At 37.4% G+C, this 22,513-nt stretch overlaps 1 long non-coding RNA gene across 1 annotated transcript in view; it reads right to left on the bottom strand.

The window, feature by feature from the left end:
* Positions 1-22,509, bottom strand: part of LOC108506485 — a 46,940-nt gene extending 24,431 nt beyond the window's left edge. The window contains exons 1-4 of the long non-coding RNA XR_001877778.1: positions 22,416-22,509; positions 18,534-18,716; positions 15,744-15,873; positions 4,199-4,280 (exon numbers count right to left, since the gene is read on the bottom strand). This is a non-coding gene — a long non-coding RNA (uncharacterized LOC108506485). The remainder of the gene's footprint in view (positions 1-4,198; positions 4,281-15,743; positions 15,874-18,533; positions 18,717-22,415) is intronic.
* Between the last annotated feature and the right edge of the window lie 4 nt (positions 22,510-22,513).

The raw sequence follows: 22,513 nt of genomic DNA, 5'->3' as shown, positions 1-22,513 counted from the left end.
CTTAGGGAGGCGGTGGTCCTTCATCCTGGAGACGTGCCCTGCCCAACGCAGCTGTGTTCTCAGTAACATGGCCTCAATACTTGTGACTGCTGCTTGTTCTAAAACAGAAGTATTGGTCACATAATCTGACTAGTGGATGTTTAGGATTGTACAGAGACAGCGTTGATGGAAGTGTTCTAGGAGTCGCAGGTGGTGGCGGTAGATGACCCACAATTCAGATCCATATAAGAGAGTAGACAGCACTATGGCTCTGTAAAAACTGATCTTTGTACTTTTCTTCAAGTGTTTATTTCGCCAAACTCTTTTATGAAGCTTTCCGAAGGCACTATATACCTTTGCTAACCTGTTGTCTATCTCCCTGTCAATCTTACCATCCAAGGAGATGAGGCTGCCTAGGTAATTAAACTGCTGAACTGATTGTCCATACCATCTGTTTCAAACATCAAGCATTCCTGTAACAGAGATATTATTGACAAACGTAGAGTAACTATTTGAGAAATAACTCATTATAGAGAACCTCACAGCTAAGACTATATGCCCTATCTGATAAATATGAAATTAAACTTGTAACAGTATAAATTATGGTCAGTTCCTTGTTCTTGCCATAAATAACCAATCTTTACTAAAGAATACTGTTAATATTTTCTGTCAGTGAGTTTCACATGTTAACTCTGCTATGTAAAGTGTGGTTCCTCCTATATGTTTAAAAGGACACTTTGAATGTGGTTTTGCATCAAAAATAAATGGTTACTTGGGTTAATCTTCCTATGCTTTTACTTACTCCAACAAATCCAGTTCTCTAAATAACTAAATATTTTTGTCTGTCTCTCTTCAATAATACAGAATGCTACAAATAATTTTTGTCACCCTTCCATCTGGATAATCCAAGTAGGGCAGGGAGTTCAAGGTGAAAACATGACTGATTTTATAAAATTGTTCTATTTCACTACTGACCAACTGTGCTTCCTCCAGTTCTTCATGAGAACTGAACTCTACTGGCTTGGCTGTTACCAGGTGCTGAACAGGTGTTTCATTACACTTGTCCCAAAAGATGTTAATTTTTTCTCCAGAAAAGCAAGACACTGACACTGTGGAATAGATTGCATCCAACAGGTGGGAGCCTTATTAAACTTTCCCATAAGAAAAGTAAAGAGATGTAGAGCAGTGTGGCCCTCCTCCGTAATGATCACAAAGTTCTATTTAAATTGTCCAGTTGGGTCAGACTACAAAATTTGCATACAAGTGTAGGATGATGGCACTAAGCTTTCCCTACAGAGTCCTGGAGCAAGGATTCCATGGCATTAAGCACCTAAGGGTCATCCTCTTCAGATGAGGAATGAGAAAATCACTGGCATTCACTTAGAATGAGTGACGTTTAAAGCCACACACAGTCCCTTCTTTGCCTTTCCAACTATGTATGGGAGCTGAAAATAAAAATGTCTTGTCCAGTGACAAATTCATTTTTTCTGACCCTGGAAAAAGCAACCTTTTGGAGTCTAGAAACATGCCAGAAAACCAGTCTTTCCCTAGGAAAAGGAGAGCTGTAAGAACAAAGGAGGTATAAGGTAATGTTATTAGCTACTTTTACCATGTCATAGGGGTAAAGGTTTCCTAAATTGAGACGGTTAGTTTAGATGGGCAGCAGCAGAGGTGACTATGCTCATTCTTTCATTACATTTTGGACATGGACTTCAATTGCTGTTTCTCAAACTCAGAAAGATAAGATGAGGAGGTTCTTTCAGACTGTGCAAGGGAATCATCCAATGTGTGAATTTGTTATTTTCAATAATGGAGATTTAACAAGTGAAAAGAAAATAATAAAACAATCATGATCCGACTCCCTAAAAATTCATAAAGCACCAACCATCTTTCTGGGAGATATCACTGAGTTAAGGTCAATTTTTGCTTTTGGTATCACCGTAGTGGATTCAAAGTATTATCAGTAAAGTTAGCAGAGCTTCCCAGTCACAAGCTATGAAAACAAATTGCTTTCAAGCAATTGAATAAATTCCAATATCAGATTCTATGAGTAGAAATAAACAAAGAGAACTTTGTTCTGATTCCTGGGGTAGAATCGTGTTCAATAGACATTTGGCAATTTGGATTCCAATCCCCTTTTCTTCCTGCTGTGCAGTCACAGGAAAAGTAGAGTATTTTTAACCAGTTACTCACTAGAAATATTTGAGAAACTGTGTTTTTGAATCCGATATCTTCTCAGGTAGCTAACTCAGATGGTATTTAATGTCATTCTGCATCTCACCAAATATTTTCTCATGAACTCTCTTGAGTTTTTACTTCCCTTCTTAACCATTTAATTAATTATTTCTTCATTTTTTTATGTGTTTCCATTTTGTTTGCTTCTTTTTAGTTTTTTAATATACAGTGCATTTCACACTCTCTTCCATTTCTTCTATATCCTTCCCTCCTTTTTTTGTCATATTATTTTCCTCCTTTTCCCTTCACTATTTCTCTTGCTTTTCTTGATGCTCCACTTCTTTCACTCTGTTAATCTGTTGATTGACAAGTTGATGTATTGATTGACAAGATGATATATTGATTTGAAAGGATTCTCTGAAATAATTTCAATACCACAGAAACATTCAGATATCCACAAGGCATGTTCATTTTCAACATATTATATTGTCATTGGAATACTGAAATTGCTGGAGTGCAGTGACAATACTCCATTTTGCTTCTTCAGAGAATGTAAGTTTGCCAAATAGGCACAAATTATGTGTAGCAGAGTCATACCCATCAAAATTGCAGTCTGTACTCTGCCCTGCTCAAATTAGAGTCTGCTACCAGATTGTTTGAAAGAATATACAGGAAAGTACACAGCTGTGGCAGTCTCCAACTAAATGAATAATGCAATATCAACATCTGTAAGATTTTTGAAATGCTAAACATTCAGATATGAAGCCTCTGCGAGGACACAGATGGTAATATGTTGTTGTTCTTGCAATAGTTCCACCAGAAATGGACAGAGTTCCGTAAACAGACTGGACTGTTAATACCTGAAACAATCCTTTCATTTAGCAACACTAGCTCTCAATGCGTCACAGAATGACAAATGCTTGCTTTTTGGGTTGCATTTAATTCCAAGCTTTGTTAAGCTAAAGGAATCCAGTAATGAATATGGACATCTTCAGGCATGAACACAGATACCAACAACAGTTGACAGTACTCAGCAGGTGAATTTAAAGTGACAATCCAAGTTAAGGTAGAATAATTAACATAAATTTTCCATTCAACAAAAAAAAAAATAAGAAAGTTTTATGTTTACCTCAGGAAACCTCAAACAACTAAGCAAACTTTTCCTAGATGCCCAACAAAATTATTTCATAGGATTATGTGTATTTGTCTGCATTTGAAAACACATCAGTATGCATTGCCCACTAAAAGAATAAAAAGAAATAAAACTTATCTCTGAATACAAGCAAATATATCTGTTCATCATCCAGGTTTTTAGGACACTGGTGGAAAAAAGCATAACATCTTTTAATTTATTCTTCATCTTGCTTTTTTCCATCCATAAAAACTGTGTTCCAAAGGCATTCAGCAAATACAAAAAAAAAAAAGCACTTTTGCTCAAATTAGAGTCTGTCCCTGGATTCAGAAATAAGCTAAAAGAACCAAGTGGAAAGTCAACATAAAGTTAAGCAGTGTTGAGAGGCAGAGGAATTAAAAGGAGCTAATACAGAAAGCAATGACTATATAAAACAAGCCTCTGAGAGAAGGCATGAAATCACCAATCAGCTTGTCTGGACAGTTGTAGTCTGAACACTTGATCCCAGACACAATTTATCGTCTTAGCTGGTATCCCAGCTCACCAGAAAAATCAAGGATTATTTCCTTTGCGCATTGACACAACTGAGACAAGTACATAATAAATGTTAAAAGCTGCACCCAAACCGAAGAAGAATATTTGAAAGATTAAAAGACAGGGAAAAAGGTCAAGATACTAAGTCAGAAATTCCAGGAAGCCTGTCAAGGCAAAGAAGAAAAAGGATGTATCATTTTCAACAAGGGTTCTTGATTAACCCTATACATAATTCTATAAATTTCAATAACCCCCACTTCACAATGTGCTTTAATTTTTAGGAAAAGATCAGAACTTCAACCAAAAAAAACCCAACAAATGGCATTTACCTTTCCTCTTTTAATGCAGGAAACATGATATTCAGAGACAACTACTCACCTCTGCAAGGTTTGGAGTTCATAACCAGTAGGCTCTTTAAGCAACCAGCACCATTTCTCCTGCAAATGCTCTGTGGCAAAATCTGAAAGGGACAAGGGACAAAATTTGTGGTTTCATGCTTTTATCATGCCCAAACTACTTACCTTTTCCTCCACATCCTGGCAAGAAAAGAAGTTGTGCTTCTGCTTTTTACTGACAGAGCTGACAAGAAAATTAGATTTCTATTTTCATTTTGCGTACTTCTTCCTAGGTTTGGCTCCTTTGAATGTTAGTCATTGTCCAGCAGAGGGCTGGCTCGGCTCTGGGCCTGATGATGCTGCATAGAGCCTGCTGACAACTCTGCCTTTATCCTTTCAGGAGAGAAGGAATTTTTCTATTCCTAAAATCACATTCTGAAAAAAAACATTAAATTGGTATTAGAAACACTTGGCTGGGGGAGTAGGAGGAAGGCAAGACAGAAAGAAACATAAATAAGAGCAGGAGAAGCACTTCCTAAAGTCAACAAATCATGAAGGGGCCTGGAGTGGAAGACTCTGTGGGACCAGCAAATGGGCAGTAGTTCAGTGGTTTAATCACCTCATAATACCCCAGGGGGTGAAAAACTGTGCACAAAGTCCTCAGCTATAGTTTTAAGAGTGAGAAAGTTGCTATAAAAAAGAGCCTCTCAGGTCATACCATTCATTTCCAAGAAAAAAAACCATGTACTATTCTTCCCACAAGAGAAAAAGAAGGATTCATAGCCAAAGAAGAGGCAGACTGTGAACTCTGGGGTCACAGAAGCTGTTGCAGCCGAGACTAAAACTCAGTAAGAGTTCTCCTTAAGCACAGAGGCAAAACTCAGGACCTCTGTGCTGCAAACTGAAGAACTTCTGCTACTGAAGTAGCAGATAAGGATAAAATGTCTATGGAAATAGACATGGAATGCATGTCTATGGAAATAGACATAGACATGCAGTTTGTGTATATAGTACTGGCCAAGAGTAAGAAAAAAAAGAAAAAAAAGTTTTAGAAACTTAAAAAAATATAAGTCAGCTGTAGGATTCATATATTTCTACACAGAAAAAAAAAGAAAAAAATGTACACCTTGATGCACAGAACATCAGCATTTTGCACATGCAAGAATCTGAGCTTCAAACCAAACCACAGGGGGCTCAGTGACTTGGCCAAGGTCAAAATATAAAACCCATGTAAGGCTCTTTGATTGTGATTTGCTTTTTAATATAGAGAAAGCTCACATGCTGAGGGAACTGAAACACTTTGCAGGCAAACAAGTGCTCCATCTACCTAATTTACTATTCATATATACTTTAAAGAATCTGATCTCAGTAGATGTTTGTTCACATCACAAAGCTACCACATACTTTGAAATAATCTGTTAGAGTTGGAAGACTCTGTAGAGGAAAGACCCAGAATCCCAGAACTGAAACAGAAGATGTGTTACAAAGCAGGATCAAAGGCTATGCTGACATGCATTCAGGAATCCAAGATAATGTTTCTATGCTCTGTGAAAAGCTTGAATCCAGGCTATCTCATGTTAATATTCATATGTAATGTGTTTATCAAAACCTTAATAATGGCATTAATATGGTAATACAACCTCTGCGCTCCAGTGAAACTTTTACAATTGGTAAGGATTCTCATTTTTTTCCCCTTAGAAATCTTCCTAATTTTACCACATCTTCTTCTGTTGCTGAATTGCTTAAGAAACTCCACATACATACTCAAGTACATTACTATAATAGCTATAAAATCTGCTATGATACACTCAGGACAGTAAGAGTCTCACTACTACAAAGTTTCCTGCAAATATATGAGCTAAACACAGAAGTGCCCTCGGATACTCTTATTTTTAGCTATATATAGTTAACTCCAGCTGAACAGTCACTGGAACAAGATTCAAAATTATATATATTGTGAAATACTTTGCTCATGGTCAGTAGCCTTGCTGCTGAAGCAGTGTCTTTCTGTAGTATGTCCTAACACGTGTGTAGAGTTCACACATGTTATCTGTTTCCTAAGAACACAAAACTACAGGATGTTGCCGCTGATTTGTCTGTCAGTGTCTGCTTTCTGCTGTACATTTACCACCCACATTAACTAAATAATACTTGAGAGTAGAGAATATAAGCACTTTTCCATGACATCTTAATGCTAAACAGTCTGTTAAGTGTGATGTTCTGACCAATGCAGAATGCCTTTATCTATACATACACACCTACCTACATATCTAAGTATATTTTTATTTCCATAAGAGAAGCACCATTGTAAATTAGGAAGCTGGTCTATAACAGGCACTGATACTACCGATTACCAATGCAAAGCCTCAGAACAAAGGATCTGTGTGGAAGATTATTATTTGTAGACCTAAGATCTTAGGAGTGTTTCAGTATGTTGAAGAACCTCGTAGAGTGATAACAAAGTGTCTTATGAAACTTTAAATTATGTAAAATACTGAGATGTATTATATGAGGCATTTTAAATAAGGGCAGAATAAAGGCTAAATACTTCTGAACTGTCTCAGAAAAATTAATCCTTCTTAATTCATGCACCATTACTAGACTCTGATATTAAAATGCCTCCTGCCTTTAGGCTGATGTGATTATAATTATTCACTTGTTTTAATTCATATTTTATGTACTGTATGTATTTTTATGCAGCATCAATTGTGGTGGCATCCAACAATTAAAAACAAGCATAAATTAATCTCTAATTTGCAGGCAAACATCTTCAATTAATGAAATAAAGGACTTTTAAAATTTTTAATTAAAGTTCTGAATAAGCCAATATATCTGATATAAATCTTATGAAATCTGAACTTTTTGAGAGGACCTTTTTAACAACACTTTGGAGGTCATTTTATCCCTGTTGCAAAAATAAGAGCCTATGCTTTCTTTCTACCTGACTACTACTGTGTGCCCCAGGACCAGGTAATATCCTCTCAGCACCATTTGAGCAGTAGTGTATTGGCTTCTAGTCTCCGAAGAGTTATGTTTCCTTTTTTAGCACTCACTCTCTGAATGACCCTGGGAACGAAAACTGGTATTTTGTGTACAGTTTCTTTGTCTCACAGAGGTGCCACAGTGAGGGAGTCAGGGAGTCATTGAGACTATTTCCCTATGTAGAAATTATAATGTCTTTTCTGTAAATGTTATTACAACCACTTTGGCAGGGTTCATCCTCAAACAGTGTCCTGGAACTTGGATCCAAAGGTGCTATTTTGAGTATAGATCCACAGAACAAATGAGAATTTGGGGCAAAACCCCCAGGTTTTTCTCTGGGATGGGATAACTCTAAGAACACCCTTCATAATTATTAGGCTTTTGCAGTTCCTGAATAAGAAACAGTGTGTGGTGATTATTGCCAGCAAACTTAGAATGTCACTACAACCAGCAGCCCAGCAGCCTTTTTCTTGTAGCCACATGCATGATGGCAGCTGAAAGAAGAGTCTAGGATATATAAATCTCCCAAGCAGTTATGCTCCCAGATGCAACACAGGAGGAACTCAAAAAAGAACATACAATGAATACGTTGAAGTGGAAAGCCTAGAATTCAAAGCTCATGGCAAACATGCCCTTAAGAAGAGAGAAAAATTTAGAAATACAGAGAAATTTCTAACTGATGCAAGTTTCATAAAAATCTTCTTTCTTTAGACCTAATTTTGTACCATATCAGCCCCAAGTCATCCTTCTGATAAGAATACAAGAGATTGTGGCAAAAATCCAGCACCCAAATAGTTGGGTGCTAAACTGACAAGTGGTTGAAAATTAAAAATCAAAATTGACTCGGCACTGACCACCATTTTTTATGCCATAAGTAGTCACTTGCTGTACAGATAGAGACATCATTCTATTAATATTTGACTGGTGAAGATTGGATTATTGGTATTTAATGTGAATACTACCCATGAGTATGCCGCACTGCATAACCTGTACTACAGATTGAAGTCCTAGAATGTATTCATAACTTAGTTACAGTGGGAGCCTGAGACTAAAATAAAATTATATGTAATATTGTAAAAGTATTAAGATTCAATTATACAATAGAAAAGTACATGTATATGGTACTGATATTTTTTAAAAATAATAATGTATTTTTTAAAGGTCCTTATGGACTTTGACAAAGCTGCTCTCTGCCTTTAGAAGTAGAATGGCATTTTTATCATCACCTTTTTAGGTTAGGAATATTCATATTGAAAAGACTGAGAGCACTACACATCAACACTTAGATTTGAAAGACAGATGAGGAGGATATCTCTATTAAACTCCTCCTCAAAGGATCTAAGAACACATTTAAAATTTTAGAAATAGAGCTACTACTTGCAAACCTAAATATAGATTTATCCTATATATCATGAAATATGTAGTCCCTATTCTAAATCATCAGTAGAAAAGGTAATCAAAGATTTACCATCTTTCTTGGGATAACCAATTAGAATATTCTTGGTAATTAATTCCTACTGCCTCTTGATTACTCCCCACAAAAATGCATATATGTGTATGCTTCTATAAAGATGAGTTGTTGTACATAAGGGACAAGTATATTCTTTTAATCAAAACCAGTCTAAAACTTATTGGCAAAAAAAAATTGTGCAATAAAGAGTTGTGTATTTCTCTCTACCGTGAAATTCTGTATCTCTCTGCCTCATCAAAAAGGAACTATCATGTGTAGCAGAAGACTCTTGGAAATTAAATAAATTGTGTCATGCAGAGGAAATAAAACCAAGCAGTTCCATAGCACAACTTAGTGAAATGATGATAAAGGCAGATTTTACAGTACTTTCATCTGTCATATACTTGTCATATGTTCATTTTAATATATGTGCCAATATGAATTATATGATACTCCATAAATCTGCTTTTTTCTTTAAAAGTTACAGAAAAAACCTATGCTTCTACTGATTTGAATTTGAAGGGGACGTATGCATATGTACTCATACATCCAGTCCTAAAAGACAAAGGTTATATTGCAAACTTAAACATTCAAATACTGATAAATGCCAGAAATATTTCTATTCAGAATTCTTGACTATAAAACAGTGTTTAATTCCATTTTCACTTTATTAACTAGAATCTCTTAAAACATTACTTGCTGTTATCTTAGCCCATTGTCCTGATAAACTAAGTTCCCTAGGTACCAGACCTGGTTTATCTGATCTAAGATACCCTGTCCAATTAATTCTCATGCATTTTACAGCAGGATTTATTAGCTGAAGCATAATGACACACTGTATGCAATGCCTAGCCAAATTAGAAATCAGGCACAAAAACTCGTACCTCACTCCAAAAAGTTGTATGGGCATATGCTTCATTTCCCAAATTCTTGCCTGTACCTTAGTTCCCACTCCCCAGCTCTCCCATAGTTCTATTTTCTAAGCACATCTAGCTATTCTTCCATTTCCATCTATGTGAGGAAGCATTCCTCTCCTTTCCCCTTTCAGCCAGAAACAGACAACATCTTCACTGCAAAACCTGAAGCATGTGAAGGCTAGAAGTCTTCAGGGAACAGTGGTGCTGGAAAATATAAAGTCTCTACTTAGCTCCACGAGCCTGGGCAAACTTGGATAAATTTTCAATAGACGACAAAGGACAGAGCCCTGATGGAGCAGCCCCTCTCTGCCAAACTTAGTGACATTTATTTGACAGTTATAGTTCATAATTATTTTAAATTCAGACTAGGAAATATTTTTCTATCCTAATTGAGTGAATACTTTCAAAATTTTCCCAAATTGTTCACCTCAAATAATTACATCTAGGCAAAATTTGAAACATATAAAAATAAATGTCAAGGAACACAAATAGATACTTCTCCTTAACTAACTCTGAAGTGGACCTTGAAAATCTTCACATACAAAAGGAAATCAAGCATGTTCTTCTACATTCTGCAGCTTTTAATTTTCATATGAAGTGAACAATCATTATCCAAATCTGAGGGCACATGTGCTGAGGATGGGCATGCTGCCTAGATTTCTGCATGGTGCTATCTTATGGAGACATCAAATACCCCAAAGAGAAAAAAGGCATCAAGCAGTTGTTGCAACTCTCTCAATGGAAGAACAGCAACATCACAGAAAATTTTAGCGATCTGTATTTATCTTTATTTTATCCTCGTACTAAGGCAAGTGGACTTTATAAAAGAGGTCTCAAAGCTACGGTCACACAGGGAGCAATAAAGCAAGTGTTCAAATACTGTTCTGTGCTGTATTTCAGGTATTATCCATTATTTTAGAGGGGCAATAAGGGGACACCAGCTCCTTGTCTGCTCCTTCATGTCAGAGATAACAAACACTTGAAAAAATTGTGTCAGTGCCAGCTGTGAGGATAGATTTTGTACTGGGGAAGTTGATTCACTAGGAGATAGATGTAGGTCATCAACCTGTGATTCACACAAGCAGAATCATAGAATCATGGAATATACCAAGTTGGAAGGGACCCACCATGGTCATCAAGTCCAACTGGACCTGCACAGGACCCACACCATGGGCCTGAGAGTATAGTCCAAACGCTTCCTGAACTCTGTCAGGCCTGGTGCTGTGACCACTTTCCTGGGGAGCCTTTTAAGTGCCCAACGACCCTCTGGGTGAAGAATCTTTTTCTAATATCCAACCTAAACCTTCCCTGACACAACTTCAGGCCATTCCTTTGGGTCCTGTCACTGGTCATGAGAGTGAGGAGATCTGTAACCTGCCCCTCTACTTCCCTTGTGAGGATGTTGAAGACCACGACGAGGTCTCCCCTCAGTCTGCTCTTCTCCAGCTGAACAAAATGACCTCAACTGCTTCTCATACAGCTTCCCCTCAAGGCCTTTCAATATCTTCATTGCCCTCCTTCAGATGCTAACATGCTCAGAGATGTTAATGCAGGGAGCAAATCCAAACAATTTTCTGAAGATTTCTGTCATTAGGGAAAGTTTCTACAAAAGGAAAAGACCATCTTGAAAGCCATCAAACTTCTAAAGTTCTGATATGGCTGAAAAAACGTCAATCTTCTGCCTGCTATAAAGAAAAAGCCCACCAAAACCACTTGCTGCTAGGAAATTGAATCAAAAGTTACCAAAGATACACCATCATTGAAAGCAGTAAAATTTGATCTTGAGAAAAAAATGTTTTCTTTGCTTAGTTTTTAAGAACATGTAATAGCCTAAAAGCAAGACTGGTAATACTTCTGTCTAAAAGCTTTCCCAAGCTTTTATTTTCTTGTCCAGCAAAATAATGAAAAATCAAATTCTCAAATGTTTTGTTTTGTTTTGTTTTGTTTTGTTTTATTAAATGGCAGTGTAAACAGAAATCAGGGTGACTTACAAGTGCTTCAGTTCAGTCTCAGACAGTACCTTTATAGTACCTGAAGCACCTGGAAATTTCCTACAAGGTACCAAACTTCAGAAATAAATATCATCAACAGCTTTTGCACCTCTAGCACAAAGGATTTATGTCCAAATAGTAAAGCTCATTTTGACAGGAAAAAGAAATTATTTAAACTTTGTATAAGATAGAGGAATTAACTATGACAGACATTAGCAACTATCTAGATAGATAGTTGCTTCCTTCCATCTTACCTACTAAACATTTTGATCTCTCTTTCTTTCTCTCTCTCTCATAAAAACACACCAGAAATTCCTATATACAATGGTGATGTGAAAAACTTGAATACAGCATGTGGAACATAGCTGGAGTGAAACACTTATTATAGTGTTGAATAGGTCACATTAAAAACAAATAATATTTATCAGTAGAAAATAATCACTTAAGACTGATAAATGTATTCAAAAAATGTAAATTAGTAAAGCTTTGCTCTTAAATATTAATATGGTTTTCTTCATAATCCATGCCTGTAACACAAAATGTAGCTTTTGTTGGCTCTCATTGAAAATTTGGGTGTTGGAGGATGTTATATACTGCCATTTTAAGTACAAAGAAGTTGCAGGGGGAGTGGCAGGGGAGAACCACTTTTTCAGTACAAGAATACGTATGAGACTCCACTGTTTTTCTTGGATTCTATCTTAATTTCATGCATAATGAGCTCAATAGAAGGCTATAATTTCATTTCAGTGGCCAAGGAATCAGACCACAGATATCATTCCGGCAGTGAACTTCATACGGAATTTCAGTGGAGGAAACTTTCACAGGCCGATGTTAGATATTGTTCTGAAAATTGGCTGGGGACAAGTACTCACTCAGCAATGTGGTAACATTTTCCCCATGGAAGGAAAAAACTGCATATTATCACTTAAATTATGAACTTGATATCTCCAGTAGCATAAGGCACAAGAAATCCAAAGTAACATTTCCATCTTCTGTACTAATGTTATCAGGATTTCTAGATAGTTCTTTTTTATTTTACCTTTAAATGATGCAGTGTTTAGTCTTATACCTGGGACTTGATCTTGTAAAAAGATGGAAGCTGTGAACCGAAGTAGAGCCAAGGAGTTCAGAACGCATTCATGTTGTAAGCTTTTACATAGAAGGCTTTTAATATCTCAAATAATCAATTTTCTAGTTTCTGTTCTGCAGGAGTCACTGCTAGAAAATTATGAAGGCTGTTAAATAGGACTAGGCATTTTTTTAAAGACTTAATAATGTGGTTCTCTTCACAAGAGTTACTGACTAGAATTTGGTTATATCAGGTTTATGAGACATTACCGACTCCAGTAGAGGGGGTTGGATGGGAACCCTTGTGAACAAGTCCTGTACAGACGCAGAGACAAGATTCTTTCCTTTATAATGTTGTATATCCTGTGTTCATCAAGTCTTAAGTGTTTTTCATTCTTTCACGGAAACTCAGTACACAACATCTAAGTGAAGGAAAGTAAACTTCAGTGAAGCATAGGTTAAAGTTCCTCCTTTCTGACTGCTGATAGCTCTCATGCAAGAGGTGGTAAACACTGTCTAGAGGCTAAAATTGCAAACCTGGACCACTTACGAGAGGTATCACTGGGTCTCAAATAAGCCCTGCATGTTTTTGGAGGTAAGTTCTGTGTAGTGATCAGGCAGCATTGATACTTTCATGAATCTTTAAGCTTTCTTCTGGGAAAGAAAAACTTAGGATTGTGGTTTGGGCTCCACAGTATGCCCAGGATTTTAATATAAAAAACAGTAGTTATTTTTTTCCTATTATGGCTTCTCTGTTGGCAGATTTTCCGCTTACAGAGCCTACCACCTGGGCTTATACCAACAGAAACAGAAACAGTCAGATTTATTCTGTGATTAACAGAATAAATTGCCCTTCCTACAGATAAAAAGTCTGTATTTTATCAGAAGGGATAGGTCACAGAAAAGTGATGACACAGCCAGGTTCTCATACTTGAATACACTGAGGAAGTGACCCTTTTGGAGGAGGAGTCCACCCTGCCAACTGTGAATGATGGACAGAGCCTCCAGCACCAACACCCCGCAGAGGTTGCTCTACGCCACCTGAGGAGTAAGTCTCCTCAGCTTTGGGCTCCTGCCCCAATTCTTGCTTCTCCGGGCTCTCATTCCCATAAATCTAGTCTCTAAAAACATAATTGATCTAGATGTTTCCTTCACTTTCTTGTGACAAATCTGCAGTACAATCCTCAAAAGAAATCCAGCTGTAAACTCTGTATGACAATGGGATTGCATTCTCTGTAAAAAAATTAATGTCATATTCTTCGTAGGGTAAACTACAATTAGCCTTGCATTTCACTGTCACAAACTTTGCTATCCTGATGATCATTATCCAGTTGGGATCTGTATAAGCTGTAGGTTCATTCTGATCTCATTTGTTCCGTTTGGTTACTGTAATCACAAATTGCCTTGGTTCATCTGTTCTAGAGCAAGCAGCTGTCACAAGTATTGAGGCCATGTTACTGAGAACGCAGCTGCGATGGGCAGGGCACATCTCAAGGATGAAGGACCACCGCCTCCCTAAGATCCTGCTCTATGGTGAACTTGCCACTGGCTGCCGCATGAGAGGAGCCCCGAAGGAAAGATACAAGGACTCCCTGAAACAACATCTCAGCCTTGGCCATATTGATCACCATAGCTGGTCTACTCTGGCCTCCAATCGGGAGGCCTGGAGACACGCCATCTATAACGCAGCTGTCTCCTTCGAGAGCACACGCAGGATCACTCTCGAGGAAAAAAGGCAACGCAGAAAGAACCGTGTATTGCAGAATACACCATCTAAGGAGTCTTTCTGCTGTGCCTTTTGCAATCGGATATGTCTGTCACGTATTGGCCTCATAAGCCACCAGCGTGCCTGTAGCAAATGTGGATAGAGCCTTCCCAAATCTTCGTTCGCGAAGCCTGGCCATGATGATGTTTCATGGAGCAAAGATACACTCAGAGGAGAGAAATTTACTTCACCAGATAATGATCTCGATAGGAGCCATGTGCAAGGCTGATAAGAGAGCCTGGAAAGCAATGATTTCTTTCCCCCAAGTACCTGGGAATCTTGGAAAGACTCACTGTCTTACACAGATTAGGCACCTTCATGCAGGCAGTGAGATTACTGCTGCTTCCTTCCCTCTTCTATGTATCTCATTACGTAGGCCATAAATTTTAAAATTTAGGGAGAGCTGATAAATACACTAGAGCTGTAGGCACTAATTCTACTTTTTATTGGAGATTGAGAGCAAATCTTTAGCATAAACATTTGTTTTCTTGTCTGCCTCAGCTTAGCTGTAGCTATTCATAAATATATACCCATTGTTAGTGCTGGTGTCTCTCTCATGCCCACGACAGTTGATCTGGGCTGTATTTAAATCAACAACCCAATTTCTCTGTGATATATGAGTGACAAACTCCTGTGAAAATCTCATCCATATTACATTGTACATCACATCCATACATGCAGCTGCTACAGCTGACATCTCAAACTTTAAACAAGGTTTACGTTAGGTGATACCTTCCCCTTCTCATTTTACCAAAAAACCCAGCACAAAAGCACAAAAGCCCCAAATCCCCAAACACATATTCAGGGCTGACCTTTGGTGACAGATTCTGATTTGTGGGACATTGTCAATCATTAGAAAACATTTCTCTAGTTACTACAAGCTCTAATGGTCATTAAAGACATGAGCCAACTCCCATGGAAGCCACTGGGATTCTTTCCCTTGCCTTCCTTGTGGTTCAGATCAGGACCACTCATATTTCTAAAAATCATTCTTGTTTCCAGTGAAGGCCTTCTATCGTTTCTATGTGAAGTATTTATAAGAAAATATTGAACTGTACTTCTCAATGACTCAGTAAATAACTCATGTCATGCTCAGTGCTCTTGGGTGGTAATTAAAGATTTAAGACATTCAACAAAAATGTCATTGCTTAATTAAAACCAATAAAAATCTTTCCAAATAAAAATATTTACCTGTTGCCACACAGACTTTGTTCTAGGTGTACTACAGATTTTTTCCAGCTAATCTTACTTAAAGCAAGCAGGAAGTTATTTTTCCCTGGATGAAAGCTATAAAAAAATCATATTGCCTTAATCTTCACACTGTTAAGAACTTTAATGTGTATTTATTCTTCAAACATGTGGTCCCATATGCATTATTTAACTTCGTTAGAAATAATGGACAAATTGATACTCACTGTACATCCATACTGCTTGTGTTTCTTTGTTGGAATTGTGGAGCTATAATCTGGTTATTATCCGAAAGCATTATAGGCTGTGTTGGCCTCTACAGCTGGCTCTCAGGTCCCTCTGCAGCAGTTTCTTGGTCTATAAAGCAGATGTATACTCTTAATATCTTCAAAACAGAAAAAAAAAAATTAAATCCCTCCTCCGTGTACCTCCCCACCCCAATGCCATTGGTTTGATGAATTACACTGACTATTTAGTTATCCTTGCAGAAGACACTGTTTTGTCGCATGCTGAACAACCACATGAACAGTGAAGCAAAAGAGAATGCCAAGAAGGAAAGAGAAAGATAGAATCCACACATATTGTCCCAATGATAAATATGAAGCAGGATACTGTTATGATCCAAGTTCAAAGGAACTAGCTGATGTCTTTGAGACCCTCAAACGATATATTCTGGGGTATTGGAAAAGAGAATGATTTGGAAACCTAGTCTAGATAACTTAATAGAATAAAGATCACATTAACGCTAATTTATAGGTTTGAAAATCTATCACTTTGCTTTCTAACTCCCAGTTTTGGAGATGTGGACACAAAATTAAATAGAAAAAAATGTGTTTAAAAGCAACTTCTTAAGTAAATATTTATATATTTATTTATTGCCTGTATGAACAGTACTTAGGCCTATACTGAGGTAAGAAGCAGCAAGGGAAAATGTCAATTTTACAAAATAAAGCGTTATAAAATCACTTCAGTGAACCAAAATATTTTCACAGAACAGATTGTTCATAATATAGCTTTTTTCACCAATTTTAAATCATAAAATATTCCTCTAGCCTAGTTCTGCCTAATTCTGTTTGAGCTAGCTCTAGCACTGACATCAGTATAAATATTCCAGTAAAATACTTAGTTCAGCTTTCCTGAATCCAAGTCAGAGGCTTTCTCACTGTTTAAATATCCTTGATTTCTTTTTCTCCAGTACTTTTATTTTCATGTTCAAAGAAGTTTAAGTAATTAGTAGGTTACCCTTTTTCTTCTGCATAACTCTGATGGCAAACTTCAATCGTATCATAAATTCTTAGGTGTTCTGTATTATATATTTTAATTTTAGCTAATAAAAGATGAAAGGATTATTAGTACCAAGTACTTTGGCTGACCCTAGAACACTGTATTTCCTTTTCCACTTTAAATGGTGTTATGTACATTTTTATGAACTTGTTTTTGCTTCTTAACATCCTAATTTCCTCATAGGCATCATGTTTTTGATATCTTTAGGAAGCCTTTGATCTGTCTTGCACCCTAAAATATTTAATCTTTTTTTATTTGATGTAATCATTTTTGTTGGGTTCTTTTGATGTCTCCATTGTATGCTTTCCTATATCTCTGTTTTTGCTTTCAATGAGCCCTCTTTGTTCAGAGGCAGACATTCTTCCCCAATGCTGTTTTCCTGGCATGTTCATCTATAAAAAATATGCATCCTTTGGTTTTAATTTGAGTGGCTCTTAGACTATGCCAATTCCTAATACTTACCTTCATTCTATGACATCCACAATTGCTAAACACAGTGAAAATATGTCCTCCTGTACTTTGTGTTTCTCAAGATCACCATTACTCTAATAAAAGTTAAAGAATAGTCTCTTAGAATAATAGAGCAAGAACTTGAAATGTTCATAAAATATCTCTCTCTTTTTTTATACTGTGATATTGACTAGCCGATATGTAGCTACTTGAGTCTTTTATGTTTTGCCAATTTTTTCTGCCTCTGAAAATTTAACTCAGAACTATGCAGAGTACTTCAGCTTTAAGAATCTGAGTGAAAATACAGTGCAGAGTACTGATGGCAGAAAGTTGGCCAACCAACTTCTCTGCAAACTGCATGCTCAGACTAAAAATTCAGCGGCATGACACTTCTCTACCAGAATTTTAATTATAGATTGTGGTATATAACCTTTCAGGAACAGTATGATTCCCTGATTATCTTGTCTTCTATAGCTTGTAATCATTCTGATAGTTACTAGGGACCATTTCTAGGATCTGAAGTCAAGGGTGGCTTTTTGATTTGGTCTTTAGTTGGTTAGTTGGTTTGGTTGGTTGACTGGTTGGTGGGGGCTTTTTGCTTTTTTCACAGTACAACAAAAAAGTCTTCCAGTCTAAAACCATATAACATAGAAAATTCAAACAAACAGCCCAGAAGTTGTCTATGCCTAAAAGTTCATTGTAGAGATGATTGTGGTTATTCAAATGCAGGCCTTACTCTAATGTAATATAGCATCATTACTTTTATGAGATCTATGGATGACATTCTTCTGTGATACTAGGATTTAGCTAGAGGAAAGAAATCCCCAGCTCATTTATTCACATAGGATTAAGATGTGTTCTTATGGGCAGTTCAAAAGGGATTTAGGACAACACAGGATCTATACTCATTAACTGGTCATAATACACCAGAACTATTTTCATTCTTACTGAAAGTCCTGTAACAGAGGCAACCATATAAGTTCTTGAAATTTGATTAAGTGTCTCCCTATAGTTGATCAGAGCTCCTGGAATCAAATGACTGGATGAGAACATCAGCTTTCACATGAAGGAAATTGAATGTTTTTATCTTCCAAGATTGTCAACAACTGCTAGCAAATAAAACACCCTATCTTAATAAATGGAAACTAAAGTAACACGTAACATGAATTAAAAATTTTAGATGTGTGCATTTTCAAAAAAATTGCACATTTGGGAGACACCGAAGAAGTGATTTATGGCAATAAATTCTGCCAGGATGCAAAAGCCCTGCATTTTCACCTCACCTTTTGAAGTGGTGCTGCAAGTCAAGGATGATGCATATTCTTCATGGTTTACACTGTGGAAGTTCAACTTCCAGTACCTGTCATCCATAGTTCCCCAATGAATCACGACACAACGCAGACACCTTCCTTTCCCCAGGTAAAACCAGAATTTTCATAAGAGTGGTCACACTCAGATTTTGTACCCTAAAAAGAGAAAATATGTTTCTTTTGTGGCATTTTTTGGTGACAATAAATAAATTAAATAAATAAAATTGAGGGCTATTTTGAGTAAACTATTTGTACACCTGTCTGTTTGACAGTCATATAACCTCTCCCCCATATATTTTTCAATGTTTTTTTTTATCATAAAAGAAATAATAAAACAGACATTAGAATTCTATACCTTGCCAAAAATAAGTGAAGCTGGTACAAAGACTTCAACAATATCTTTACATGCTTTCCTTCCATATCAAAAATAATCTTCACATTCTGTATGTCAGCCAACCAACACTGGCTGACATAATTTCAAGGTCATTATTGTCATTTTAAAAGTACGATCTCTAAAATAAATAATATGACTGGAGTTGTGCTGTACTTTTGCATTTGTGGCAAAAATAGAGGGTTTCAATGTTTAATTATTTGTATGACTATCTCAGCATTATTTTCTTACGTAATATTGAGAAAGGTTAACTACTGTATTAGTGTTGATTTTAAGAAAAATGTCATTTTGGGAAAGCTGAAGAAAGGGGAGTAACATCAAGATGAAGTTGCCAACAAAGAAATTGTTCTTTCAATGAAGTAAGCCCCACAGACTTTGTAGTGTAATTTTTTGTTAATGAATGTATTAATAGAACTTTAACACAGAAGAAACCTCTGAATTTTAGACTAACATAGATCTTTGTTCAAACTGGGTATGACAAAAGCATTTTATATTGATTATATATTTCATCTGCACAGTTGGATGCACTAATGATAGATTCTGAGTTTATTTTCACACTAACTCAGAAACAGTAATTAAAATAATTAAAATTCTTTGCACAGCATAAAAATTCAACAGTGTAATGTCATTTGCAGATTCATCATGAAGACCTCAATGATGTGATGGGGGTTTTACACATACATGGCTGCTAAGACCAAAGGGTTGAGGCAGCAAGAACTTATGCATCGGACCAACAGAATATTATTTCCCTCCCTTCTTGCTCATGTATCCAAGAGTTGAGTGGGAAAGATGAGCTAAAGGGGTTTCCATTAGGCCTTTTCCACTGCCATTAAGCACAGAGCAGCCTGAGCTCTCTCTGCAAGGCAGCCTCTAGCCCCATGCATGCACTAATTCCAGCTTTAACCAGAGGCTTATTTTCTGCAGACCTGAAGGTTATACAGGTTACTTGCCAAGAGCCCAAGGGTCGCATCCAATTTGCATATAAACCATAGACACGTGTTGTAAGTGCATATAACCATGTTTGGCATGTAGATGGAAAATAATGTATGGTAGTTCGAGTTCATTAGCAGCACCAGTCAGCAGTTCTGTCCCCATCCCTCTGATACAGGGAGAAGGCAGCTGGAGCACACATTATATGCCTCAGCAGGTCTCATCTGGCCCTTGGGCTGCACATTACATGCCCCCACTCTACTGTTTGATGTTCTGAACAATCTCAGATTTCCAACTAGGGATGTAAACTGATAATGAGATTGCTTTAATGCTCTAAATCTCAGTGGCATTATCAGAAAGGCCATTTTCTGGCTTTTGCAGTTGCCTGAAAGGGAAAGAGAAATAAACACTAGAGGTGAAAACAGAATTGTTGTGTAAGTTACAAGACAAACAGGACCTGCTGATTCAGGAGACACTGTAAACTGGTTGCAATCAAGTACCAATTTTGTTTTCTTCTGATACACGTCACATTAAGTATTTATTTAAAATGCTGTTCAGGTGGACAGGCTCAAAGAAAGCGGCATCACATTTCCACCAGAGACTTGAGAACAGCAGATAAACAGTGTGAATGCCTTGCAAACATTCAAATAGCACAGTACGCCATATGATCTTTTTCTGTACAATCACAGTATACCAAGAGATCTGCTTCACATCAGCCACAAAACCAATTATCTGCTCAATGCAACATTAAACCATCCACTATCACTTCTGTTTCCAGGTGTTACAATAGTCCATAATTGCTTCTCTAATTCTCACCCAACACTTAGGCTATAGCATAATTTCTAGTTGTCAGGCATCACGTAAATCTATTTTAAATTTTGCCAAAGTGTAGTCTTGAGAAACTACAAACAGCAGGGGCCAAATTTTAAGAAGTATCTCTGCTTCCGTCACTTCAGCAACATGATCCCCACTGTTGTAATAACAGGGGGTCTTTAACATACCTTCAGGGACACACAGTTAAAGCCAAGAAAAATGTCACAATTATTAACTGACTACAAAGAAAGAAAACTAAGGAAACTATTTTAGCATTGCTAGAAAAGTTACTCTCTTAATTAGAGCATTAGAACATTGTTATATGTCTCTCTTCAGTAGCAAGTGGTAGTGACATCTGTATTTATACTGAGGTAAACAGACAAGGCACTGACCTTTATTAAAATTAGTAATGTATTCTCTTGCAGTATCTTTGAACTCCCAAGGCCTGTCTGTACTGTTGCTGACCCCACTGCATGTCCTCTCTATCCTCTTCCCCACACCACACCTGTGACATGTGGAGGCATGTCACAAGCCCCTTTCTTAAGTGAGATATACACCCCTATCCAGTGACATCCAGCAAGGCACTGGCACTTTATCCTTTCACTTGTTCTGTCCTGAGCTGTTTTCCATCTTTGGCTAGTGCCAGATATGTCCAGCTGAGCTAGACCACCTAATTACAAACACATGCAACACTTTTGTCAGGCTTTGACTGGCAGTAATGAGGGTAATCTTCAGTTTCCAGAAACTCCTAATAAACACAGTCGGAAGCCACCAACCAAAAATCCAGGAAAATTAAATTAAACTGCTTGTGAGCTCAGTGGGTGCAGCTGCATCACTAATTTAGTCTTTTGTAGGATTTCTTTCAAGACAGAGGCTGTCTTGTGTCCATACCTGGTGTCCCCTGATACCCCTTACGCACAGCACTACTCACTCCACGACCTTTCCCTCCTGATGGTGTTGCCGTGGGAGTTAGGTGCTGAAAAAAGTCTCCCGGAGCAGTAAATTAGGGGGGAGATAAGAAAGGGTTTATTTTGCCAAGGCTAAGATATTACAAGACGCTCACAGGCTGTGCCTGAGATGTTACATTTTATAATACCATCCATCCAATCCCAGATGTGTCCACCCTGTGGCCTTTACTCTGGTCCGCCCTGGGTCCACCCCCTGAAAATGGGTCTCGGGTGCATTTCGGGACCCTCTGTTCATCCCATCTTCATCTTCATCAGAGCACAAAGGGTACATAGTCACCCAGTTTTTGACCATGTTCTGTGGTTTAGGTCCTGATATGCTGTTCTGCCAACAATCTAGGCCTTGCCTTGACAAAAGACTAAACATTTCTACTGGATTCGGGGGTAAGAGGGTTAAGGAATGTGTAAACAAGGGTGCTCCCTGCCAAGGGAAAGGGACAAGGGACAAAGGAGGGAGGGTTTCTGCTTTTAAAATCTACTTATAAAACTTATAAGACTTACCAATATTAGAAAAATAAAAAAACATTAGGGGCTTAAGGCATCAATGGAAACAAGAAACATAGAGCACCCAGCTACCCAAACACGCTCAGTAAATCTCAGAAAGGAAACCAGTGTGAAATTCATGCTGAGAAAGCAAAGTGTGAACACAGAGGGCCATAACAACTGAAACAAAACCTAACCCTGCACCTCTTAGTAAAGCAGGTGCACTGAGTGAACTCCACTTCTCCCTATTCCTCACAGAATGAATGAAATTACCAGAGAAAGCTGTATTGAAGGGGGAGAATAAAGTAGAAATAGGAAGTTGTGGTAGTTTTATTCTAGGCCTTCCTTGGTGACCAGTTTGTAACCAAGGA

Source organism: Lepidothrix coronata, unplaced genomic scaffold (assembly GCF_001604755.1).
Source record: "Lepidothrix coronata isolate B3197 unplaced genomic scaffold, Lepidothrix_coronata-1.0 Scaffold216, whole genome shotgun sequence".
NCBI lineage: Eukaryota > Metazoa > Chordata > Aves > Passeriformes > Pipridae > Lepidothrix > Lepidothrix coronata.
Note: the sequence above shows the minus strand (reverse complement) of the source record. Positions and strands in the feature narration are given on the sequence as shown.